At 45.3% G+C, this 27,403-nt stretch overlaps 1 long non-coding RNA gene across 1 annotated transcript in view; it reads left to right on the plus strand.

The window, feature by feature from the left end:
* Positions 1–27,403, plus strand: part of LOC118549951 (uncharacterized) — a 98,316-nt gene that overhangs the window by 8,652 nt on the left and 62,261 nt on the right. Inside the window, exon 2 of the long non-coding RNA XR_004924320.2 lies at positions 12,518–12,638. This is a non-coding gene — a long non-coding RNA (uncharacterized LOC118549951). The remainder of the gene's footprint in view (positions 1–12,517; positions 12,639–27,403) is intronic.

Here is a 27,403-nt window from a genome sequence, read left to right on the forward strand (position 1 = left end):
TAAAATAGGAAAAGTAGGAGGTAAAATGAAAATACATGGACTGTTTTGAGAGCTATTTGTTGTTTAAGGTCTCTTTGTTAACTTAGGAGCAGGCAATGAGGTGATGCCATGAGGTGGAAGGGCAGCCTGTTGACCCAGTGGATGGGGGCAGAGCCAGAGAAGGGGGAGGGGGCAGAGGTCACCAGGGAAAGTGGGTGAAGTAGCGAACAGAGCCTGAGCAGGGGTGGGTGTGGGGTGAGGAGGGGCGGAGTAGGGACAGGAAGCAGGCCACTTACGGGGAGATTGGTCAGATTAGTGCCCATATTAAGGATAATGAGAAGCAAGTTTGTCACTGACAGGGAAAGAAGGTACAAATTATGGAGAGGAGTAAACTGAATTTCTAGTTGGTTTAGATTTAGAATTGGAGGTATTTGAATCCAGAATTGGAGGTGTCAGAACTTGGTTTTCAGTGGATAGATAGATCTAGAAATAAATGGAGCTGGACATGTTGTACATCCCTATCCATATATCCATCCACACCTATACATATGTTCCCAAGCTCTGTGCACTGGGACTGTCACTCAAATAGCCAAGAGCACACTTAACACCCCAGTCTTGGCTTCTAAATAACAGGGGGCAGGTTGAGGGGCTCCCAGTGGCCAAACCCAGGGATAATATGAGCATCCGAATATAAAATGATAGTCACAGGTAACCTGCTGACTAAAATAGGAAAGAGCAGGGCTTCTTACTATGCTCGGAACGAGGGTCCTTCAAACTGACAGGAAGCTCCAGAACCCTTTCAGGAAAGTCTGCTCATTGACTTTAACTTCATTCTGTAAATGAACATTTGATTTTTTAAATCAAAACAAGTATTCTCATTTTTTAAAAATTCAAGCAATGCAGAAAATGTAAAGAAGAAAGTTTAAGGAATTACCCTAAGTCTCTCACCCACCACTGACTTTAGGTGAACATCTTTTCAAATACCTCTTTATGCATAGTCTATACATGATCTTGCATGAATGTCACAATTGTGTGGCAGGCAGAGGGACAGAGGGGGAGGGAGAAGCAGACTCCCCGCTGAGCAGGGAGCCCAACTCAGGGCTCTATCCCGGAACTCCGGGATCATGACCTGAGCAGAAGGCAGACGCTTAACCGAATGAGCCACCCAGGCATCCAGTGGACACAGATCTTACACAGGACTGATACTCTGCTGGTCCAATCTGGCAGAGCCTTCTCGCTGTGGCTGGGTCTATTCTGCTTGGTCAGCAATTCTGCCCCCCAGTTGTTAAATATTGTAGATATCACCCTTAGATATCATTTTTGATGTTTATCAGTTATCATGTTTAATGGCTCAAAATTACTCTGTTATATGAATGTACCAAGACAGACAGGTATAATTTATTTAACTAATCCCCTATTGATAGACATTTAGGTTGTTCCGATTACCTAATATAAGTAATGCTGAGATATTGCTCCACATTTATATACCTAGCTTGGTATATTGCTTACCCAATTACTCAGTTTTCTTAAAATATTTTTTTGGGGCAAACACTAAACACAAAGGCAATGAAAGTGGCCACTTAGAGTTAACTCTAAGCAACCTAAGATTCTAGAGCTAGTTAACTGATCTTAAGTTATTTAAACTAGAAGAGACACCAAAGGCTAGTCCTACTTGTCTAAATCACCATCCCATTGAAAATGGCTCTACTCAACCTCTGCTTAAACACTTTCAGGGGCTGGGAGCTCCTTACCACATTTTTTGCCCTCCTTATCTCTTGCAAGAGCTTATCGCATTGCTGGGTATGCTTGTGTGAATGCTGCCTCTTGTAACTCCCATCCTTTGGGTCTAGGTAGCTTGCTTTCTGGGGATTGTCTACATGTGTCTAATTTCCCTCTTATTCCCTATCCCTTCATACATTTGAAGAGGGCTCTTCTCCTTCTCCAGAGACTTGTATTTTATACCCCCAATACCTCCAATTCCCAATACCATCCTATATGATTTTATAATAATAAAAATAAGATAGAATGATACTGCCATTTGTTGAGTTCTCCTCTGTGTTAGGCTCTGAGTTCATTGCTTTGATCTCAAATTCATAATTCAGGATGTCCAAACACAGAAATGTTAAGTAGACTGCCCAAAGTCCAAGAGCCAGTGAGTGATGGATCCAGGTCTCCAACTCAGGCTGTCTGTCTTCAAGTCATCACCCTCTGAGGGTGGGCCATGGATTTCCCCAGGAATCTCTGGTAGGGGGCTGCTACCAGCCAAGGCAAGTCTTCTGAAATCATGGGTGTAAGCCTTAGGAGAAGCACCCGCAACAGGTAGGGGATGGGTGCATCTGCTGATGACAGGATCCAGGCAGAGCACCAATGAGGCTAATTATAGATATGGACCGCATCTCCTACACTACTGAAGTTAGAAACATCCCAAGGAAGGACTGTGATTGGCCAGCTTAGGTCCCACCCCTGTATCAGCCTGGGGAAAACAAAACCACACAGATTCCTAGGCCCTAATATAGCAGAATCCCTGAATGATGAGACCTGGACATCTGTCTTCTTACGAAAGGTCCTTAGATGATTCCAAGGATCGGTGAGTTTTGATCTACTACTTTAGCCATGGATATATACCAAGACAACCTGGGGACATTTTTAAAAACACAGATATCACCCTACGGTTCTTATTCAGGTCTCAGTGGTGGCTATCCCTGGTTACAAACTTGGCTGAACTGGTTCTCAGCCTGGGATCCATGGCTCCAAGGGCTCACGCTGCCCCAAACCCCAATATTGAAGTTAAATTCTGTATATGCTCGTGTATATTTTTCTGAGAAGAGGGGCCAAAACTTTGATAAGGTTCTCAAAGAGTAACAACCTGAAAACTCTGAAGAATCACAGCTCGAGACTGAATTAAGTTGATTAACCAAGCTCTACTGGATTTTGTTGCTCAACTAGCTCAAACAACATATCAGTATTTATTCTGTCCATATTTCTTCTCTCTTTCCACAGGGATCGTGACAATGCTTTTCTGGAAAGTGCAGTGCTATGTCTAGTGGCATCCCTTGATCTACTGGGTAGCTCTATACATTAAAAAATATGTGTCATGACTTCTATTTTATAGCCCATAATGGGCCCCTCTTGGTACCACTTTCTCTGCTAATGCTCGTAAGTCATCTGTTCAATATTCAGGTCTAGAATTGCATTAGTAATGGATATAATGCTTAAGAGATCTCTTTATTTTGCCCTCAGAAACAGAGGGTGGGATTAATTCACATTCCTCACTGTACACTTCATCGGTTCCTGCAGAGCCCTAGATCAATCATTCATTCTTGCATTTATCTTCTTGGCTTCCATTTTCCTTTCTCTTAGAGGCAACCATTTCAACGTGACCCATGTATGTTATTACCATGTCCCCTATCAGACATGTGGAGTTTTGGGTGCAAAAGTAATATTACATGTACACGAATGTCCTATAGCCCTCATTGTCTCTCGCTTTCTTGACACACACTATATATCAAAAGCTCTAGTCATGTTGCCATGTGTACATTTCATCTATTCCTTCTGACTCTGGCAGAGTGTTTCGCAGAGTGCCTCCTCCACGTGTACCATCCACCCCCCACCGAAGGACACCTGCTGCCACAAACAATGGCAGCCAGCGTCTTCATGCGTGGCCCCGTGGGACTGTAGTACTTCTCTGGGTAACCTGCCTGGGGTGGCCTTGTTGAGTCATAGCACACTCAAAGTACTGCTCTCCGGAATGGCTACACCAGTCTGCATGCCTCCAGCAGGCCCAGGAATCCCACTGTCCCCACGTCCCGGCCACCACTTGGCATTATCCAGCTTCCTAATTTTTGCCGATTGGATGGGTGTCAGTGACAACTCACTCTTATTTTAATTTGTATTTCTCTAATTACTGATGAGTTTGAACATCTCTTCACATGCCTGTTATTCAGGAGGGTCTCCTCTTCTGTGAAATGCCTCTTCTGATCCTTTGTTCTTCGAGGAAAGGGGGTTTCTAACTTTTCTGGTGATTTGCAGGCTTCTTGCATATTCTAGATCCTGGTCCCTAGGCAGTTTGGACATTGCAAGCATCTTCTCCCAATCTGTTGTAGGATAACCTGGTTATCCTCTGAATAGAACCTTTTCATTTTGGGGCGCCTGGGGGGGGGGCTCAGTCGGTTAAGTGTCCATCTCTTTGATTTCGGCTCAGGTCCTGATCTCAAGGTCGTGGGATTGAGTCCCACGTTGGGCTCGCTCAGTGGGGAGTCTGCTTGAGATTCTCTCCTTCTCCCTCTGTCCCTCCCTCCGCTCATGCTCTTTCTCTCTAAAATAAATAAAGACTCTTAATTTAAAAAAAACCTTTCATTTTGATGAATTCAAATGCATTAAGCCTTTGCCTTTTGCTTTGCACTTTTGAGTTTTGTTTAAGAAGTACTTTCCCTAAGCTAGGCCACCGAGGTCCTCTCTGGAGACCTTGCAACCACATTCAAATTGAACGCGACAACAGCTAAGTGTGGCTATTTTGCACCTTCACAACCTCCCTGTCGCTGCTGGAACTGCAGCCTTAGCTGCAAGCCTCGCCTTGGAGTCTGGGCCACTTACCCAGCCGGCTCCAGACCCTTCCCCGCTGGTTTCCTCACACACCTGACCGGGTTTGTTGCATTGCTTTAGCACAGAACACCCACTCGCCCCATCCACTCCTCTACCTTCACACTTTTCTTCTTTCCTTTTCTCTTAACTAGACCTGGCCATCCTTCAAAGCCCACTTCCCCCAAAGCAAAACCCAAAACTTCTTATGGATCGAATCTTCTCTGATCCCTTCCTTTTCACACGAGTGCCCACATCAAAGTCACTTCACTCTTAGAACCCTACTCCCTAATTATTTTGTGTGGGTTCCACGCTCTCCCTGGGGACAGGTGTCCATCTGTATTTATTTTGCCCATGGCTCCAGAGCCAGTGGTCTTCGTAGACATCTAATAAATACTCTTCTTTCTCCAAATTCGAGCTCCTGCCAAAGACTGATTACTTAAGCCTCCAAAACCTCTTTAAAAATGCATTCCTTCCTCTCCATCTCCAAAGCCACATCCGTGCCTGGGTTTAATCATTGCACACTCAGACTTTTACAACCTTTTTGTACCTTCTTTCTTCCTGTCTGCCTTGGCTCCAGTGAGAGCAGAGAATAGCTGTAAAATCACCCAGACCCAGAAAGTCTGGGTTTAAAGGAGTCTTAACACAGCATTGAATCCACTCTGCCTCTGGGGCTTGAATTCTTTTGACAGTATTCACATTCCTAACAAATGGCTGCTTGAATACCACCAGCCATGGGGGACTCACTACCTTGTGAAGCTGTTCATTCCCTTTCTGTCCTGGCAGTGCTCCCTTATTTTAAGCTGAAATTTGTCACCATGTAGATTACAACTATTGGTCTTCCCTTTTCCTCTTGGAATGAAGAGGAACAACTTCAGAACAACTATTAATGCCTCTTTCAGTAAATGTATCTCCTAATGGTGGTGCCCAGAACCAAAGGCACTACTGCTAAGTGAAGAATGGAAAAGAAGTCTCTTCTTTCTCCATTAGTTTCTTGCAGCTGCCATAAAAATTGCCACAAACAGTGGCTTAAAACAACAGAATTTTTTTTAGTCTCCTGGTTCTAGAGGCCAGAATTCAGAATCAGTATCACCGGGCCAAAATCAAGGCGTCAGCAGGGCTGTGCTCCCTCCAGAGACTCTGTGTGAGAATCTGCCCCTTGCCTCTTCCAGCTTCTGGTGGCTGTTGGCCTCCCTTGGCTTGTGGTCACTTTGCTCCAATCCTCACGGCCAGCATCTTCGGTTCTCTCTCTGTTCTGTCTTTGCATCACCTTAAATTTCATGTGTAGCCAAATTTCTTTTTGCCTCCTTCTTAGAAGAATGCCTGTGATGGCATTTAGGATGCACCTGGATGATTCAGGAAAATCTCCCCACCTCCCATCTCAAGATCCTTAACTTAATCACACCCGAAAAGACAACTTCCCTCCATGTCAGGTAACGTTCACTGGTTCCAGGGATAAGGATGTAGATATCTTTGGGAAGGGGCATTTTTCAGTCTACCACACTCCCCTTAAAAGACAACACTCTCCTTAAGAGAGCCTAGCATCTCCTTAGCTTCTCCCGTGGTTCCATCATACTACTGACTTTTACACTGAGACCCTAATTAATTTGCTCTGGTGCTATTGGTTGCTTGATCTTGACTACAGTACATTATCCCAAATAAATGACATGGTCGTAGCTGTAAACTGTTGTTTCAATACTGTTGGTATCTTCTTAGATCTATCCATCAGACTTTCGGGATTTCTGCCCACTTAATTAAAAATCTGTAAATTTTAAGTTTGGTAAGTGCTTGTTTAGCTTTAAGGGTGATTGAGATGTTCCGTGAGCCTACCAGAAAGTGGGGAGCCCTGTGGCACGTCATCGGAAATGTCTGTCCTGTTTCCATGAAGCCCATTCCCTGTCCTGTCATCCTATCTGTCTCTTCTCATAGGTCTTCTGCTGATTTATGTGAGGTTTCTTGCACCAGGTAGGAGATGGGAATGATGATTGTGTATTAATCAAGTTTTAATTTCCGTATTCCAAACCCTAGTTTAAATCCATTACGCATGCATTCATGCTGACTTTTAAACCAAAGTTAAACACTTGACACCAAAAGGCAGGTGTTACGTAGAGCAGAGCTTCTCAAATTTCAAGAGGTCTCAGAATCACCAGGAGGGCTTATTAAAACACAGAGTGCTGGGCCCCACCTTCAGAAATTCTGACTCACTAGGTCCAGAGAGGCCTGAGAACTTGCCTGTCTTAATGACTTCCCAAGTGATGCTGATGTTGCTGGTCTGGGAACCACATTTTGAGAACGACTGATGTAAAGTATGGTTCCATTACATCTTCATATAAATAACGATGTCAGGACTTTCAGGGCTTCCTCTAAGAACGTTTGGCCACAGCGGGAGTTTAATATTTGCTACATAATAATGAAAAGATGTTGGTTATCTTTGGTATTACATGGCTTCAGGTGAGAAAATATATTCTGTCACCAATATATGGATAGCAAGTTACCTTCTTTCCTTAGTTCTTTGCCTTCCGACCATTTCACGTCCTCTCAAATTAAAACATTGTAAATACCTGATGACTTGAATTAGAGGCTTAACACAAAGGCTAAAGCCTAATATAGACCACTTTGCATCCAAATTATGTAGACTGAAGATCACTCCCTCCCCCCATCACTGAGAGTCTCTATTCCCTAGATCCATTTCAACCACCCCTGCTCCTGATTCTCCTGACTCTGACCTCAGGACTGTCCTTCCCAGGTAAGCACTAGGGCAGGGCCAGTGGGCCAGGCCCCCTCCAGGCAGGACGTGTAGCCCTGGCTCTGACCTTGAGAGCTGGAAAGAAAGCCCGGACACCCATGATGGCAGTTCTCAGGAATGGCATAAGATGGTCTGGCCTTGTCAAATGCCCCCCGGAGACTTCCTCCCACGCAGCCTGGCCCTGGGGCTCCCAGGAGACCTTTTATCCCTCTCAGCTTCTCTGTCCCTTCTGGTTTCCTGAGGGTTGAGGACCCCAGGCCCAGAGACACATCCTGACCTTGTTGATTTGGTCTCAGAGGGAGATGTCTGCCAATTTTAATTAGCAAAGTAGACGATTATAGACATTTCTCTCCCTTTGCTGTCTCTTCCTCCTGTTCCCCTTGCAGTATCCAAGGTACTGCTCAGAAACGTCCGCGCGCTCACTGCTGCTTCGGGTTCTGCGAGATTCAGGGCACAACTGTCTTAGCACCGATGGCATCTTGCAGAGCCCGTTACAGGACAGGGCCACATCACGGGGACTGACGGCCTGACTTCGATTTGGGTGAAAGTCCTAGACGCTTTCCACGTACATGTTTCCTATTAAGGGAGTACAACAGGAGGCCAGATTAGACGTGCCATTTAGAGTTGTAAGCTGTTTCAGATGTTTGTGTACAGATGTTTTACTTATCATTTCTGTTTCCATCAAACCAATGAAATAAAAACTTGCAAAGTATATGGTGCTTTAACTCTCTTACTCATTGACCCTACAGTATGCATCCCTTTTACAGACATAAGGCTTTGTGAGAGTCAGTGTTATATAGTCAATATATTCAAGAAAACAGGCCTTATTCATTCCTTGCCAAAGCATAGGTGATCCCAGGAGAGAGAGCCGGCCTGGCTCTGTTTGGCGCGGCAGATGAGTACGGATGAAATGCTGAGTATTCTGTTGCGATGTGGTTCACCGCATCGCGTTGCATTGAGTTGCAGAGCTGCACTTTTCTGGCCTTACTCTTTCTGTGTTTTTTACTGCATTTCTGTTCTTTTACTCCTTAGCCTGTGGGAATCTTGCCACCCAGACCTCTGAGACACCCAATGGGAAAATCCCTCACCTGGTGTGTGTGTGCGTGTGTGTTTGAAGCTGAACCCCCCCCCCCCCCCCCCCGCCCCAGACTACTAAAAATGAAGACCGTGCAAGGGCCTTGGAAGCTTGAGGGAGCTGGTGTCCGACAGGCGGAGCCATGGTTTCTGGCTAGGGGACAGCGCGGGGGGGAGGGACGGTTCAGCACCTGAATGCGGCAGCCTGCTCGGGGACACACCCTGTGCATTTAAGGCATCGCAAGGGGACTCTGGCTCACAAGGGCGAAGTACGCCATCTCCTGCCTCGGCTCTGCAGCCCCGGGAGCAGGAATGCAGCCGGAGGGCCAGGGCGCGCAGCCGAGCCTGGCGACTGGCGACAGGGCTCCGCGCAGCTCGGGCTCCGCGATCGGGGCCGGCCAGAGGTGGGTGGCGGTGCGCGCCCGCGGGGGACGCGCTGCGCGAACCGGTCACCCAGAGTCACTAATGGCCCTTGCGGCCGCGGGGCTGCCTCCCCCCTCTCCTCCCGGAGCGCGCGCGGAGGAAATGGCCTTGCCGGGGGATTGATCTCCCCGGGAAATGGCTGAGTCGGCGCTGTGGTTCCAAGGAGTCTGGCTCCTCGCAGCACAGGGCCTTTCCTTGTCCATCCCCTGCAGCCTTCGTGCTTTTGCGCCTTAAAAAATTGTTTCAAATTTCTAGCCAAAGGCTCCCATCCTCCAGAGGAGATCTATCTTTCATTGGGGTTATGGAAATCAAAAGTCATTGCAAGCGATTTCTAAACCTGGCTTTTATCTGGGACGCCCGTCCTCTGGGGACTGCGGCCCGAGGGAGAGAACAGGGCATTCAAACGTCCACATCCGCAGGAGCAGCTCCTCTCCCCCTCTCCCTCCAAGCTGAGGGGGAGGCCGGGGTTCTGCACACCTTCCCCTTAGGAAGTTTGGGAATCCTGCTGTGCCCGTGCCCACTTAGGAGTGGCTAGTGGAAGTGTCCTGAGCGCGGCGCGAAGCCTCGTCCTAAATGAGCACGTTTCGTTTTCCTAGCAACGCGATCACCCACATTTTACAGAGGACAGAATCAGGGCTCACAGAGGTGCCGTAACCCGCCAAAGCTTACCCACCTAATTGCTGGTCAAAGGCACATCTGCCACGCAGGTCCCTCTACTGAGGGAGGCGGCGGCTCCCCCTAAACCTCCATCTGGGAACCTGGTTCCGGGACTGGTTGAACTGTGAATAGCTCCCCTACTGGGAGAGGTGAGGCCTGGGGTCCCTGGCGGCTGCGCAACGCCTCGGAGGTCAGGATGCATTGTGTATAAAAGGAAGAGACGCAGAGTGTGCATCAGTCACTCTTACCTTCAGTGTGACCAGGTTTTCCTCCAGTGCCCCCGCACTTGCCCACTTCGTGGGGGGAAAACACATCCAAGGACTGTATTAGTTGGCTAGGGCTGCCATAACAAAATACCACAGACTGCACGGCTTAAGGCTTAAAGAAGAAGAGAAATTCATTTTCTTGCAGTCCTGGAGGCTGGAAGTCCAAGAGCAAGGTATCAAGGGGTGGGTTTCTCAGCAGGCCTCTCCCCTTAGCCTGCAGATGGCCGCCTTCCCATCGCGCCTGCTGGCCTGTGTCTAAATTTCCTCTTCTTATAAGGACACCACCTTAAAGTGGACTGGATTAGGGCCCCCCTGAAAGACCCCATTTTAACTTAATTGCCTCATCTCCTAGTATGGTTACATTCTGAGGTACTGGGGGTGAGGACTTATTCCAATGGGGGGCACAGTTCAGGCCGTAAGGGGGCTCAAATAAGTATTAGCTGTAAGATGTCCCGTCCTGGGAGGCGTCTGGGTGGCCCAGTCGTTAAGCGTCTGCCTTCCGTTCAGGTCATGGTCCCAGGGTCCTGGGATCGAGCCCCACATCGGGCTCCCTGCTCAGCGGGAAGCCTGCTTCTCCCTCTCCCACTCCCCCTGCTTGTGTTCCCTCTCTCACTGTGTCTCACTCTGTCAAATAAATAAATAAAATCTTAAAAAAAAAAAAAGTCCTACCCTGGAAAATCTGCACTGTTAACCCAATATGCAAATCAGTCAGCTTTTTATGTGCGCACACAGACCTCTTTCCTAAAAACAGCCGTGAGAAAATTGCCCAAAAACTCTGTATTCTGCCTATTCATTGTTTTTAAGAGTCATGAGTCTTTGGTTTGGCTCAAACAAAATCATGTGTGAAACCCAATAAATGGGAAGTCTTTATTGCTCAACCACTTTTGAAAAATGTCTATCACAGAGGGCAATTTTTTCCCCTATCAAGTCTCATGATTTTCTATGAAACCAGTTCTTTACAAGAAGGGGCTTTTTTCAAGAAGTGGACTGGAGAATGTAGTACAGGCTAGAGGACGCTAGATGGCGCCCGGGCAGAAGCAGGAGGAGACAAAACGTCTGCAGGCCCAGCTAAGGCACCTTGATTTGGTTTGAATGAAGAATACATTCAGTCCTTCTTGAAGTTGGCTTTCTTCAATCAAAATGAAATTGCCTGCTCTGGCTCTGAGGGAAAAGTCCGTTTTTGGTTTTGGTTTTGCTTTTTGGCAGGAATGAGCTGTGTGTGATCTAGGGATCATATTTAAGTGAAGCTGAAATGGTCACAATTAATATCTGGAGCCCTTCTGGCCCCATCAAAAATGTTAGGCATCTTCAGGGGCTATTCTCTTTGGGACTGCATGCACTCCCTTCTTTCCTCCCTACCTCCCAGGTGCAGCCTCTGCCTCTGGGGCTCCGTCTCTGCTGATTACACTGGCTTGTCTGCAAGCAGAGAACTGAATCCATTGAGTTTTACAGTCTAAGGTCAGAAAAAGAGGAGGCATCCAGAGGGAAGGAGATGAAATGGGAGGCTTATTATGTCGGATCCTCCGGGCCATGTGCAAGTGTAAGTGTCAGCATCGCAGCTGCGCAGTGTCAGGATACCGCTGCAGGAGCGATTGCCTCGGCTTCTCATTCGTTTGTCCTCCTAGGCTATTGCGGATGAGTGGCTCTGGATTACGGCGGCGGGACAGGAGGGGGTTTGTGCATTACCTGAACATAGGCTCCTCGACTGCCTGAGTCTGCTGGGTCGGAAGTCTGGTTGGGGCTTACTTTGCCACACCAAGTGCGCTGCGTTCCTATGTTTACTGGGAAAAGCTGGATGGATGCTCCAGTCACTTCCAATCCTGACTCCCCCCGCCCCCCCCTTTTTTAAATTTTAACCATCTGTGCTGGGTGATCTCCTATTGCCCCCAACTCCCTTTTCATTCTCAGCCTTGTTCAGTGCCCCGGAGGCTGTGGTTTGCGGACAGTGTCCAGCCCTGTCCTCTCAGCTCACTGCCCTCTTGCTTCCAGCTGGGCCTGGCCACTGGCTGGAGGAGAGATAAGTCAGAGTGGCTAGTCCTCTGCTTCTTTCCTGCGGGCAGGGGTAGGGCCCTTGGGGACCTCAGCTCCTGTGAGGGCTAGACTGGCCTCAAGCGGCCCACCTCATCAGAGACCAGCTGGAAGGTTCTGGATCCCAAGCTCAGAGTCAGCACATAGGCCAGATGGGATGGGCGGACAGAGGGCGGGGCTAGATGGCCGTCATTCCCACATGCATTGTGGAAAAGCTATTGAGGAAATAGCCTTTTTGTGGGTTTTGGACAGGGGAGCGGGATGGCTTTGCAGATGAAACTTGTGTTACTATTAACCCGGTGCTTTATTAACTAAATCTCCTGGGATAAGGTGCAGAAAGACCCGTGTCAGACAGAACTCGGCACCACTGTGCCTAGAATTTCTGAGGCCCCCAGAGTGTTATGAGGATCGAACCCTTGCTCAACTGCTTTTGTGTAAAGTGAATGCTTTTGATTTCTTTGTCCTTTTCCTCCGTCAGTCAGATTTCCTGTCCCTGTCCTTGTTTGTTTCCTCTTCCCAGACCCTCTCTAATTTTCCCATGCCTTTCCAAAATTTAAATTCTTAACACTAGAAGGATTATTTCTTAGTAAATTCTTTCATTCTCAAATTCTTTTGACACAAATACACCTAGATTAATTATGCTGGGATTTTTCTTTATTTTGCTTTATGCTAGCATTTCCTTACAAAAGCATCTGCAACTTGATATATGCTCTGACCTCCCAGGCCTTTTTATGTTTAACCCATTATTCATATTTTGTGTCTCTAGCCTGTCGCAGGTTCCCAAAAGGGCCACCTCTCCTTGTCCCTATTGAACATCATCTTGGTTTGGACAAGTCAGTCTTCTGATCCCAGAAAGTCTTTGCCATCTCAGCCCTTGTGCGGAAAAGGTAATGCCTATTTCTCCCCTTCTCTGGTTCCCGGCAGTGGGACGGTCTCCAATCCCATTACTTCCATTGTGGGTAACAATACGAGTAGCTCCTGCTTCACACCTGATCCCCCTGTAAGGACCCCCAGGTCAGCCGCCTGGAAGGACCTCTCCTCCGGGTCTGTTGGACCACTGGGGCTCCTGCTGTCCTCACCTTCCTTCCAGGCTCATCCTGGGGGTGTGTGTGGGGCAGGCGGAGGGGTGGTGCTGTGGCTTTAATAGAGCTGCATTTTCTGTGCTGTGCCAAGGGGAGCCTGCTTCCGCTGAGACTTATTACCTGATGACACCTGGGGAAGGAAGGCCAGGTATTTCTAAACGTCATGGAGCCCGAGGCCCAAGTGACTCAGATGGGTCCGAGTGTGCAGTGGCACGTGGGAGCGGCGAGGGAGGCCCGGCTGTTCATGACCGAATGCCTGCCTCTTCCCAGCCATCTTCGTCTCTATGCGCTGCCATGCCATGCCTGTGATTTCATCATGCACACCTTTGTAAACAGTCCATTTAGCAACCAAATTATACACTGGGTAATTATAGCTTCCAGCCTAATGTCAGGAGTCCCCAGCACAACAACCTGCTTGAGGCAAGAGCGCAGCCTGGGGCAGGGCACGGGTTTTGCTAGAGCCTTGATGAGACATCTGGGAGAGTCGGGATGTGGCGGGTGGGTTGTCTTGACTTAAGTTAATTGTCTGTGTCAGGTGTGCAGGTCTTGTTTTGACAGTCCCGAAATTGTGTTTGGACTCTTGATTAGATCAATATGGGAAGCCGGGCCAGAGTAGTTTGTCTTTGAGGAAGAAACAATCTGGTAAGATCAGATCCCCGGTGAGAGGGAAGGAGAGTCTTCACACCCCCTTTCACCTTCCTTATTTCCTTAGGGCTTCCCTTCTGTGCACCCAGCTCTTAAAATGGACCCAGAAAACATGGGTAGAGGGTAAGAACTATCCAGGGGAGTGGAGTAACGGTAGGAGTCAAGGCCCGGGTTTAAAGCCCGCCCATGCATTTAAAAGATGGATTCTGGGTTTATTCTGAGCCCTCCCTCAGTGGCTCAACAGAAAATGGTTTTCATGGGGCAGGATGGGGAGAGAGGGGCACAAGGCGGGAGATGGCAGCGGTGGGGGTGGCTGGTGGGAAGAGCTCAAGTTAAAGGAAACTCTGTTATGGCCCTGAGCTAGGGATGGAAGGCTGTATTTCTCATGAGTAACAATGTTATGTGCCGGTGATGCTTGCCCTTACGGCCTTGACATTCACTTAGATCTGATGATTCCTGGCACCTCTGGTGACAGAAAGATCTCATCACTGGAGCTGAGCACAGGGCGCCCCCCAGCCATCTAACTTGCTGCTTTCCAAGACAAAACATCTCTAGCCAACCTGGTAGGCAATGGCCGGAGCTCCCTCTGCAGACAGCTGGTCCCCCTGCAGCAGAGGCTCGTGGTCTGACACACTCATGAAAGGAAACAGTGAAGATGGGATGAAAATGAACCCTGCCTGAGTGTCCAAGGTTTCCCCCCACCCTTGACGGTCTTAGAGGGCTTTGCTGGGCAGGCGCCTTTCCCTGGCCAGCCCTGTCCACCGGGAAGGGTTCTGCCATCGCCCGAGTGCCTCTCTGCTTGTTCAGCCTATCGGGACGTTTTGAGGAAAGAGACGCTGGAGTATGAGGGAACTAGATGGAAAAGAGAAGGAGATTTTAAGAAGCAGTGCTGCGGGCCAAGTGTCTCCATTACTGTGTTTAAGAAATGCATAGAAAGAACTTCCAATTATCTTGAAATCACTCTGGGGATGCTGGATGGTGTTCACTGACTCCAACACTGGGCTGAGACTGAACCACATGGATCGTGACTTCAGTAGGATTATGGAAATAACAGTGTAAGGAAGCACATGATAATTAAGTTTGCCATAACTTTCCTCGTCTTTCTGGAGAACCTGGGAATAAAGATCCTCTGGCTTAGTCCACACCCTTGGGAGCTTTAGCCCACAAGCAGCCCTGCTTGTATCCTAGGCAGACCCAGGGATATAGGCTTTGATCGGAATCCAGAAGGCTCAGAAGGATCTGAGGGGAAGCATTCATTTCCCTCTGAACCTCTCAACACATGTTCCTGAAAGCTCTCCAAAGAACTGCATCTCTAGGGCCACGTTCACTGTATTTAGGGGATTCTGCCCATTGTTTCTAAGTGCGTTTCTGGAACTCTCTGTCAGAACGCTGATCCCATTTTAAAATTTGCCAGAGTGCTTCCACAAATGCAATGGATAATTTGCTTAGCTATCCTATTAGCATAAATTTGCATATTTGTTTCAAAGTTAAAATACGAGTAAGAATAAAAGGCTAATTATACCCAAATTGCTTGAGTCACCACAATTAAAACAGTGTACAATAATTTCACTTACTGGTTTCAAAATCCTGAGTGATCTGTTATTCACTGTTGCATACTCATTCGCATGTGCTTTTTTTGGATTCATCTGTTTATTTTTTTACATTTATTAACATTCATTCACCTATTATGTGCTGGGTCACCAGATTTGTTCAAATACTGGGGCAATATTCATTGCCTCCTACATAATTCTGACTAAAGGACTTTTTTCTCTTAATATTATCTGAGAAATTTAAATGAAAAGCAATGTCTTTGATTAAGATTCTAGATACCTATTTTTTGTTATTGAAGTATAAGTTGACATACAATATTATAACAGTTTCAGTTGTACAACATAGTGATTTATATACATTATGAAATGCTGACCACAGTACTATAGTCATCATACAAATTATTACAATATTATTAACTGTATTCCCTACACTGTACTTTACATCCCATGACTTATTTATTTTATAACTGGAAGTTTGTACATCTTTTTTTTGGTGGGGGGAGGGACAGAGGGAGATGGAGAGAGAGAATACCAAGCAGGCTCCACACCCAGAGCTGAGCCCAATGTGAGGCTCAGTCTCATAACGTTGAGATCATGACCTGAGCCAAAATCAAGAGTTGGACGCTTAACCGACTGAGCCGCCCAGGCATCCCAGGAAGTTTATACTTCTTAATCCCCATTACCTATTTTACCCATCCTTCCTACTCCCCACTCCTCTGGCAACTACCAGTTTGTTCTCTGCATTTTTGATTCTGTTTTGTTTTATTTATTCATTTTTTAATATTCCATTATATAAATGAAATCATACAGTATTTGGCTTTGTGTGACTTATTTCACTGTAGTATAGTACCCTCTAAGTCCATCCATGTTGTCACAAATAGAAAGGTTTCATTCTTTTTTAGTGGTCAAATAATATTCCATTGTACATATATGTCACATCTTTATCCATTCATCAGTTGATGGACACTTGGGCTGTTCGTAATTTGGCTATTGTAAATAATGCTGCTATACACAACAGGGTGCGTATATCCCTTTGAATTAGTATTTCTGTATCCTTTGGGTAAATACCTAGTAGTGCTATTGCTGGATCATAGGGTAGTTCTATTTTTAACTTTTTGAGGACCCTCCACACTGTTTTCCAGAGTGGCTGCACCAGTTTGCTTTCCCAACAATGCCACTAGGGTTCTTAATTCTCCTCATCCTTGCCAACATCTGTTGTTTCCTGACTTGTTAATTTTAGCCATTCTGACAGGTGTGAGGCGATATCTCATTGTGGTTTTGATTTATACCTCCCTGATGATGAGTGACGTTGAGCACCTTTTCATGTGTCTGTTAGCCATCTGTTTTTTGTGTGTTTTTTTTGTAAAAATGTCTATTCAGGTCCTCTGCCCAAATTTTTTAGTTGAATTTTGTTGTTGTCGTTGTTGTTGATGATGTTGTTGTTTCTGAGTTGTATGAGTTCTTTATATATTTTGGATATTAGCCCTTTATCGGATATATCCTTTGCAAATGGTAGGTTGCCGTTTCATTTTGTCAATGGTGTCCTTGTTCTAAAAGCTAAGCGTTTCAGTTTGGTGTAGTCCCAGTTATTTATTTTTGCTCTTATTGCCTTTGCCTGAGGAAGGCAAACAAACAAACAAACAAACAAAAAAACACGAAAAAACCACTGCTAAGACTGATGTCCAAGAGTTTGCTGCCTATGTTTCCGATTAAGAGTTTTATGGTTTCAAAACGGTCTTACATTTAGGTCTTTAATCCATTTTGAGATAATTTTTGTCTGGGTCTCCCCCTCTCTTCAGCCTCCCCTTGCCCTGCTCCCTTCCAGGACATCCACCAGTCTCTTCAGTTCCTCCTTTGCCATGTTTCTAAATGCGCCCCTTCTTTTCCATTTTCACTGTCCCTACCTTAGCCCAGTAGTAACCCTCTCTTGTCTGGATGTTTTCAAATTTCTTCCTAACTTGGCATCCATCCCACTTATTGTCATTGAACAGTCTTCCTGCACCACTGATTTGAACCATGTCTTCACCTGAACAAAGTCATCAATGACTCCACATTGTAGACAGATTGAGACCCACATTCCTCAGTCTGGCATTCGAGACTCCCATTTCCATTTGTACTTTCCTCATAGAATCATTAAATAAGCTACTTTTGCTGTCCTGTGGATGTTATTTTTATATTCTCACCTCTGTACCTTTGTTCACACCATCACCCCCACCTCATCTGACAGTTCAGATCCACACTACTGAGCACTTACTACATAACAAGCATTCTTCTCACTGGAAAAACAAAATGGTTCTTGCCTTTAGTCTTTCTAAGACCAATTCAAACCCTTTCTCATTGATTGATTGATTCACTCATTCATTCAAGTTATATTTCACCTATATTCTCATTGATTGATTGATTCACTCATTCATTCAAGTTATATCTCACCTAGAAACCGTGAGGGATGGAGTTGAGGGAAAACCAGCTCTTTCTGTCCACAGGCCTCAAGCTCGAAATCTCTCTGGCTTTCTCCATAAAACTTTATGCTCCGCCTCCCCACCCAAGCCCATGGATAGCTAGTTTTTCTCTGAAATCCCATAGCCCCACTTTAATCAGATCTTTGGATGGCAAGAAGCAGAAATTGACTCGAGTGTTCTTACTTGATTGTTTAAGGCTAGACAAGATACAAGGAGGAAAGGAATCATCACCCATGGCATGTCCAGAAAAAAGCAGGGACAGCCTTACACCAGGCAGTTAGGAGGGTAGGTTGGGGACTAATGGCATCCAGGGCACCTCTGAGATCAGCTGCTGCCTGGTTGTGTTGAGAAAGCCTGTAGGTCTTGCTTGTACTGCCCTGTGCTGCCACCCAAGTCACCTTCACCTTCACTCCATGAGGCTGGCTCTTCTCTGCCTTCTCTTACCTTACAGAATCTGCCACTCCCCTCAACAAAGATCTGTGGATAAGAGCCTCCCAGGAGGGGATGGTCGCCTGGGCAGGTATCATTGGCAGGCCAGTGTATGGCTCATCTGAAACTTCTCAGACTGTACCCTTAACCCTACATTCTCGTTTACACACAGACCTCTCTCTCCCACATGCTTGCAAACCTCCTAAGGGAAGGGGCTGTATTATGTTCCTTATTTACAACCTGTCAGGCTGTAACTCATAAACTTGGTAGAATCACCTGGTAGGTTTTTAAAAAAAGATTCTTCCAGAAAACCATAAAGGCAAAAGATTTTGAAATTTGACCACATGAGAACAGAACAAAACAAAAACCTTCTTTATAGCTAAAAAACAAACAAACCAAAACAAGACCCTATGAACCAGTCCAAAGAAATGATAAACAAGAGAAAAAATACTTGGAACAGAGATGTACAAGCCCTCATTTCTTTAATTTGCAATGAGCTCCCATATATAACACAAACAACCTAATACATGCTGGGCAGAGGATCCAAACTGGCCGAGGAAGAAAAAAAATTACCAATGACCAAAAAGCACACGAAGAGTTGTTCAGTCTTACTCAGAAGTAAGGAAATGCAAATCGGAACAACGCCAGGCCATTTTTCATGAATTTGATTGACAAAAATTATGAAGTTTTAAAATGCCCACTGCTGGTAAGAGTGTGGGGAAGAGCCATCCCTTCACAGTGTTGGAGAGAATGACAATGATGGAAACTCTGGTGGCACCTGTGGCCAGGCAGGGCGGTGGCACTCACACCTGGCTGAGCTCCAGAATCACATAACGAGAGGTTCAAAACACAGGTTCCCAGAACCCCGTCACTCCAGTGTCACCAGATGTGACCATGGGTAAGGAAGGGCAGCAGTTGTGAAGTTTCAGATGGTAATAGAGTGGATTGGATTGCAGAACCTCAACATCAGGGCAACATACATCGACGTTCATTAAATGTGCACAGCCCTTGACCCAGCGATCCCACTACTAGGAGCCTGGTCTGTGCAATCAGCCACAAAAGAAGGTCAAGAGAGATGAAGAGGGATGTTCACTGCAGCATTGTCGGTAACAAACAACTGAAATGTTCATCATGACAGAAAGCGTAAAATAAACTGTGGTTACATTCTTACATCTTCTAAAAAGGTTAAAAGGAACTCCATTTACTAATAGAGCACAGTCTCTGAGATATTTTCTAGGGAAAAAAAGCAAGAAAAAGAAGAGTGTAAGTAGTGTGTAAGTAGTGTGATCCTTCCTTATAAAATTAAAAAAATGATACATTATATATTTTGGTAAATGCACAGATTCTTTTGTAACGGAAAATATACAAGAAACTGCTAACAGCGACACCTTTGGGGCAAGGGGGTTGCCTGGCTGACTCAGTCGGTAGAGTGTGCAACTCTTGATCTCAGGGTTGTGAGTTCAAGCCCCACGTTCGACACGGTGCCTACTTAATATAAAAAAAAAAAGAGATCGAAAACTAAGTTGTGATGATCGATATCAACCTTTGGGGGAAGGGATGGGAAGAGACATTTTAACATTTCATTCTGTACTGTTTGATTTTCTTCCTTTGTGTATTGATTACTTTTACTGGAAAATTTCCGTGAAGTGTCTTCTGGAAGGTAACATTAGGGAACAAGTTTGGTTTCTCCTTTATAGGCTTCTATAAAAAAAAAAAAATTAAAGATTTTCAGGCTGTCCACCAGGTATATTGAGTTTGGGATGGAGGTGCTGGGGTAGGGTAGCTAGGAATCAGCTTGTCATGTGATTCTGCCAATCAGTCAGGTTTGAGAATCACTACAGAAGCTTCTGGAAGAAAGACACTCTCTTCTGTAGCTCAAATGTGTGAGGACATGAGGTCTGGAGAGCCGCAGCTCTTTTGCTTCCATGAAATGAGAACCTAAGGTGACTGTGTACAACCTAAGGACAAAGCAACACATGAATGGTAGGTCAGAGACAAAGAAGCACTGGAACCTTCGTGACATCATTAGGCCCCAGCATCGAGCCTCTCCTGAAGAAAGACAACCTTGTCTCTAGACTTTCCAGTTATGAAGCCAATAAATCCTCTCTGTTGATTAAGGCTGTTTGAGATGGGTCCTCTGTCACATGCAATATTAAGAGTCCTAGCTGACAGACCTCCATTAACTGACACAGAGTATGTCTTTATCCTCTCATAGCCTGAAATTGCCTAATTTATAAAGTATTTAATGATGTTTCCGAGACAATCCCTTCTCTGGCACCCTGGGCCACATCTGATTGCCTGCTATATTTTTACCTCTAGAAATAAACTGTCAAACCAAGAAGTATGTCCTTGGAATGCATCCTCCATGTTAGCAAAAGAATTATTATATGTTTCAGTTACTCTTCATTATGTAATTCTTGAATTAAATTGGATTCCACAGGTTAAGTGCATAACCAGGAAACACTTCTTGTGGCTTAAGTGATATCTGGGTTTTTTCATTTAACCATTCATTCAGCAAATATATATTGAGGGCTCACCATGAACCAGGTATCTGGGTAGGCATACAATTGTGAGCAAATAGACACGGTCTCTGCCCTCATAAAAGTCACACCATAATAGGAGAGGCAGACATTAAACCAATAACCAGTATTCACACAGATAAATAAGAAATTTATATATTTAGATAATTGTATGAGAGAAAAGTGCTGAGTATTATTGGAGAACGTAGCAAGGGTTTCTAACTATGTGAAGAGCTTACAAAAGACCCTTCTAAGGAGATGACTTTAAGCTGAGAGCTAAGATATGAATAGCTGTTAATTAGGCAAAGAGTGGAGAGGAGAACATTCCAGGAAGGAAGGACAGCATGTGCAAAGGCCCTGAGGCATGAAACAGCTTGACTCATTTGGGAGCTTGAAAGGCCAATGCAGTCCATGAAGTGAGTGAGGGGACTGCAAAGAGGAGGGCTGGAGAGACAGGCAGGGGCAGCTTAGGAGGAGCCTTGCAGTTCATGTTAAGGATTCTGTATTTTATCCTGAGTGAATTAGGTACCACTGAAGGTGACCTGAAGCAGGAGTGATATGATCTGAGTTGTGCTTTTAATCTCTTTGGCTCTTGTGTAGAGGATGGACCAGGAAGGCCTAGGGTAGAAGCAATGAGACCAGTTATGAGGTGTTGGGGGAATGCAGGCAAGAGTTTCTAGGGCCTTGGACTCAGATGATGGCTATAGGGCAGAGAGAGTGGAAGGATTTGACACATATATTTTTAGGTAGATCTATAGGGCTTGGGGACAGATTGGTTATGTGTATGTTGGAGGAGTTAGGGGCAGGGAGCTGTCAAATCAAATCAGTCGAGGGACTTGCAAAGGCCCATTAGATATCAAGAGTTCATTTCGAATTTTATTTGCATGGACATATTTTGCCAGGATAGGTAGAAATTTTGTCTTCCTGTCTCAGCTGATTACCTATACCAGATCTTGTCCAAAATAAGCTTTTCTAAACTTGTCTAGAAGCCACCCAACTGTGGGATAACATGTCCCACTCGTCTTCTAGAAAAGCAGGAAGGAAAGGAGCCAGAAGCCAGGGCAACATTAGGGAAGCTGGGGTGAAGGAATTGGGCATAGAAAGTGAGAAATTCCCCCAAATCAGTTCCTCTTTCCCACCCCATCATCTTCTCAGTTTGGACCCTCACCAGGTTTCACTTGGACCTCTGCAGTAGCCTCCTACCCGTCCAGTGCCTGCAGGCCTGGCATGACTGAAGAATATTGTGGTTGAATGAGAACAACCAAGTCACATAGCCTCTCAGCCTTGGGGACATCCCAGAGTCAAAGTCCTTTTATTTTTAATTTCTTTAAGATTTTTATTCACTTGGCACATAAATTCTAGAAGCGCCTAAGACTCTCTTTTTCAATTTATTAACATATCTTCTTGGGGTGCCTGGGTGGCTCCATCAGTTGAACATCTGTCTTCGGCTCATGTCATGATCCCAGAGTCCTGGGATCAAGCCCCTCATCAAGCCCCACATCGAGCTCCCTGCTCAGTGGAGAGCCTACTTCTCCCTCTTCCTCTCTGCTCTCCCCCACCCATGTTCATGCTCTCTCTTTCTCAAATAAAGAAATAAAATCTTAAAAAAATAAATTTATTAACATATCTTCCAACCAACTGTACTAACAACTATATAAAAGAAATTTTTGGAAAACATATTCATGATTTCATTACCCAAGTACAACAGTGGTCTTCCTTGTTTTTGTTTTAATTTTTTGATTTTGCAAATAACCTTCCAGTCCTCAATACATTCATTCATTTCAGCAAGTTCTTATTGAGCACATACTGTGTGCCATGCATACAGAAGTGAACAAAATAGACAAATTCAACAAGCATGCATGTTGCAAATAGTTATAGTGTATATGCCATTCGGAATTAATCTTTATGAATTTTAAATAGTATTTGCATCTTTTAAAATTACCATTTAATGCCTGCGTGTTATGCCAACATGTTAAGAATATAATTTATTAAAACTTTCACCAGTTGGGAGTGTAGGCTCAAATAGGGACTAGAATGATTTTTTACCATTGCATTCCCCAGCCCCTAGCACAAGGCCCTACAGATAGAAGATACTCAGTAAATATTAGCTGAATAAATAATGGCTTTTTGTTTTTAGTTTGGGAATAGCAATTATGCTGCAACAATCATCTCGGTACCTAGTGGCTACAGTTTTTGTTGAATTATTTCCTGAAGACAGATCTTTTCAAACTTGCCCACCAAAGTTCTAACAGCAGAAGAAAATGAACATTTGGAGGCTGGAGGGATATGGTGACTGTAATATATAAATATATTTAAATCTAATTGGATCCAGAAAACATTTTGTAACCTATAGCCTTGAGTGATTTCTACTCACTTCTGCATACTCCTGGGAAGGAGAACACCCAGGTCTGACCTACCCAGCAGGTGTAAGACACATGCCTCGGAATGAAATCTGTGGATCAGAGGATATTCATCTTGATAGTTACTGTTGCACATTACCATAGGCTTCCCTAACATTTTATAGCTACTTTCACTGCTATAAACAGCACTGGAGAAGCAGACCAGTTTTACCCCAACCTTGCCAGTGCTGGGTTTGCTACAGGTTGAATTGTGTGTCCTAAAAGAAGGGGAAACCCTAACCCCCAGGACCTGTGAATATGATCTTATTTGGAAGTAGGATCTTTGTGGATGATCAAGTGAAGATGAGGTCAGACTGGAGTAGGGTCACCCCTAATCCAATATGACTGGTGTCCTTATGAAAAGAGGAAATTTGGACATAGACATGCAGGGAGGATGTCATGTGAAGACAAAGGTAGAAATCAGGGTGAAGCATCTACATGCCAAAAAACAACAAAGGTTTCAGCAAATCATCAGGAGCTAGGAGAGAAGCTGGGAACAGATGCTCCCTCACACCCCTCAGAAGATACCAACCTTGCCCACACCTTGAGCTTGGACTTCTGGCCTCCAGAACTGTGAGACAATATATTTCTGTGGTTTAAACCACCCAGTCTGTGGTACTTTGTTTTGGCAGCCTGAGCAAACAAATAGAGATGTTCTATATAAAAACATTTTTTTACAACCTAATGGGTACAAAATGACCCCTCAAACCTGCTTTTATAAATTTTATAACTTAAAAGAATGAATACTTTCCTGTGAGTTTGTTTGAATATAGTACTTTAACTTGATTATAGTCCTTTAACTGTGTGTTTTCTGGGCTGGGGGTCTTCCTCACACATGGGATGGGCCTGGGTCAGTAAGTGCTCATTAGATGAAGAATAAAGAATCAATTAGTAGCCCAACTGAACATGATTCAATGAAATATCTGTCCAATTAGTCTGATCAAAGAAAGGATGTGCTTTGATTCCTAGATTTCCCATCAGCACCTGTGACTGTTGGGAATTTGCTAGAACAAGAGCTTTGAGACAATTCCTAGGAGATAATTATTTTGCTCGCACCATCTAGACAGGTGTGTTCAGGAGTGCTCTTTGACTGTGTCTGTCTCGCCCCAATAGACTGCACAGTCCTTTAGGGGAGGTGCCGGGAGGGGTTCACGCATCTCCTTGACCCCAGGCCCACAGTGCCGGGCCCACAGCAGGGGTTACACACCAGCTTGAGAAACGAGCTCGGGATAATAAAGTTGCACCAACGACCCACTTCCAAGAACACGAAACGGGCTTAAAGTGAATAATCTACCTCTAATGCATGTGAAATGTGAAATGTGATCTGATATTAGTGTGGTTTACCGAAGCTAGCAGCCACAATAAACCAACCTTCATATCTCAGATTTGTATCTCTCACATCTGATATGGGTCAGGTGGCCCTTCTCCATCTCACAGCTACGCCGCCTGCAGAAAGTGAGAGAGATGGAGGCCTCCAGGACAGGGAAAGAAGAAATGGAGGAATCACAGCAATTGTTAACGATCTCATCCTAGAAATGAAAGGAGTGGCTTCTGCTCACATTTCATTGGCCAGCACTGGTCACATGACACCGATTTAACTGGGGGCGGGGCTACAAGGTGCAGAGGCGTGCCCAAGAGCTTGTCTCTGCCCCAGGTTTTATTGAAAAGCAACTGGCCAGATGAGTGTATTCGTGTGTGCAAGAGTGTTTAGAATGAAAATCTACTTAAAAGTAGCCTGGAAAAAATTCAGAGTTTTTGAGATAAGAGATTTGAAAGCTGTCCATCTCTCCCTTTGGAGTAACTCTTGTTCCTGCTTTGGAGGACAGATAAGGAAATAAGTGAACTGAAAGCTTCATTGCCAACCAAAAACCAGAATGGAGCCTAAATGCAGAAGACAAACAAAAATATTCATGCACATTTGTAGACGTTTGGACAGCACACGGGCCACTCTGAGAGATTGCATGTGCACCTGTGGTTGGTTGGCATGTGCGTTAGTTTAGTATTAGGAACTCCTGTCATTGGGATTTCTGGGCTTCTGGCAACTTTTTTATTTTTATTTATTTAATCCCAACGGTACTAACGTAGGCTGTGAGGATGGTAGGTTTGGATAAGACATTTGTTTGGTTTCTAGGAGGAAAGAATGAGAAGATAAAAAAAAAAAAGTTATATGTCTTGTCAGAGGGGCTCAGTTTCCAGAACAGAAAAGAAGGGTGGTTTATCATTGAGATGCTGGAAATTTCCTTGAGAAACCTGGACCCAGGGTGTCTGGCTGGGCAAAGCCTGAGAGTTCCCAATGAGGAGAGGTTTCACTGATGGTGACTTCTCCCTGGTCAGGAGGGAGAGGGGAGGCAAGTTCCTGTTCTGAGTATGGAGCTGCTCTTCAGCACCTACTCAGCACTCTGGCTGGCGACTCCAGATAACACTTTCAACCCAGAACACCTTTCGAAGTCCTCTTTTCCTCTCTTTGAAATAAATGGCAGCTATTGATCAGCAAAAGGTTGCTGGTTCACTCTTGACCCTCAGTCACTTCTAATTATGGCTCTGACCTGTTTGTCTTTTTTAAAGTCACTTAAAGCAGGAGGAAGTTGGTCTGGGCAAAGTGCAAGGGTTGGATTTTGTTGCAGGGCTCTGAGCCACATTTATCCCTGATTTGCTTCGCCAGCCCCATGGAGGCGAGACACTCTGTGATCCTTGAGTTTAAAAAGCGATAGTGTCGGCCTGTTTCACAATTCTATCACAAGCCAAGGCTCCTAAAACTAGAAGAGATGATGGTGAGAATATCTACGTATGTGCCTGTCATGTGGCTGGCCCTTGCTGGGGGCTTTATACATGTCACATATTAAACCCTACAAATTCAGTATTATTATCATGCCCATTTTATAGAGAAGGAAATTGGGAACTTTAGGAGCTTAAACATATAAACCGTCCAAAGTGATATAATTAGCAAGTCGGGGAGTCACTTTTCAAATTCACAGGAAGCTAGTGGTTATCGGACTTAGGAAGTCTCGTGGAAATAAATTAAATACACGTTCTGCTGGAGATGGAGAGTCTGTGTTCACAGGAGCCTTTGGCCTGCTCACGTGAGGCTTGCTTCAATTTACACCATGGGCTTCCCAAGCTGAGCACCTCCATCCTCTTAGTAAAACGGACGGGATGAGAGTGGATGGGGGTTGAACAAAGAGAGCCTCTTTCTGACGGTGAGAGGGACCTGGATGTTGGTCATGACAGGTATCCTCTGTCCTGTGAAAGCTTCATGGATGTGGGAATCACGTCTCTGCTGCCATGTCGGGGGCGCTCTGAAGGTGTCAATGACTGAATGAATGAAGAAAGAAATTAACGCACTGCCCCCTCTGCAAGTACAATGTTTTGTGCATTTGGAAATGAATGAAGGCTGGCTTTCACTGACACCATCAGTCACTCCTCAGAAGTTTACATTTCATCAGCAGAATCAGAGCCAGAAGAAAGTGTGGGCTGCTGCCCGCTCCATCGTACTGTGAGTCCGGAATCAATTAGATGCACGTTCTAGATTCCAGTATACGTGTGGGTGCCTCTTGACCACACCAACTTTGAACTTTAATATCGTTTTTAAAAATTGCTGAAAACAATGAAACTGCATCAGAAGAGGTCCCCCAAATCAAAGGAGAATGCAAACTCTATGAAAGCAGAGGTTTAGAGGTTTTGCTTACCGTTGTATTTCCAGCACCTAGAATAATGCCTGGCACATAGTAGGTGCTTAATAAATAGGATTATTGAATGAATGAATGAATGAATGAATGAGAAGCCCCTGCTACAAGGGCAGGTGTCAGCATTACATAAGAAACTTACATTCACTGTCTTTGAAGATTGTTTAGACATACTAACTTCTTTGTCAGCTGTGGATAAGAAAACCTAGGACAAATGTTCTGCAAGAAAGCTCCCCTTGAGGGTGCATGCCACTCAAAACTCATCTGAGTGAAGCCAAGAAGTGTTGGAGCAGTTCATAGCCTAGCAACCAGGTACAGTGAATTGGTCCCATGATAGTGGGAGAGCAATTGCATTATCAAATCAAAGGTAAGGTGTTTCCTGCACAGTCTTGTGTCCTGGTAGGGGGGAAAATGGCACCAAGGCAGATCAAGGACAGTTTCATGAAGGGATTAATCACAGGTGGTGTGAGCAAGGTCAAGAGAAACCAGCAGGGGATGGTAAAGTACCTGGGGGCTAGCAATAGTGGGAGCCGACATCTGGAGCGGCAAGGGGAGGGTGTGGTTTCCTGGACCTGGGGAGTAGAGTTGTAGCAGTTGTAGGACCCGGCGACCTGGCAGGGAAGGAACTGGGGGCATAAACACCTGGGCTTTGCCCTCCTCTATCCTGTTATCTCCCATGGGCTGGATCCACCTAGAAGCCAGAGGGCAAGGGAGCCCCCTGTGCAGCTGTAAAGGTTGCCTCTGAGGAGTCAGAGCAGAGTGGGCAATTGGGGAGTGAAGCTGGAGGGGCATTAATAAGTTCCTTGCCCAAGCCCTTTATAGGGGGCCTCTTGGAAGGCAGGCCCCCTGGTTAAAAGTGGACACAGCTGGGTCCCATAAAAACTAG

Source organism: Halichoerus grypus, chromosome 4, assembly GCF_964656455.1.
Source record: "Halichoerus grypus chromosome 4, mHalGry1.hap1.1, whole genome shotgun sequence".
Lineage (NCBI taxonomy): Eukaryota > Metazoa > Chordata > Mammalia > Carnivora > Phocidae > Halichoerus > Halichoerus grypus.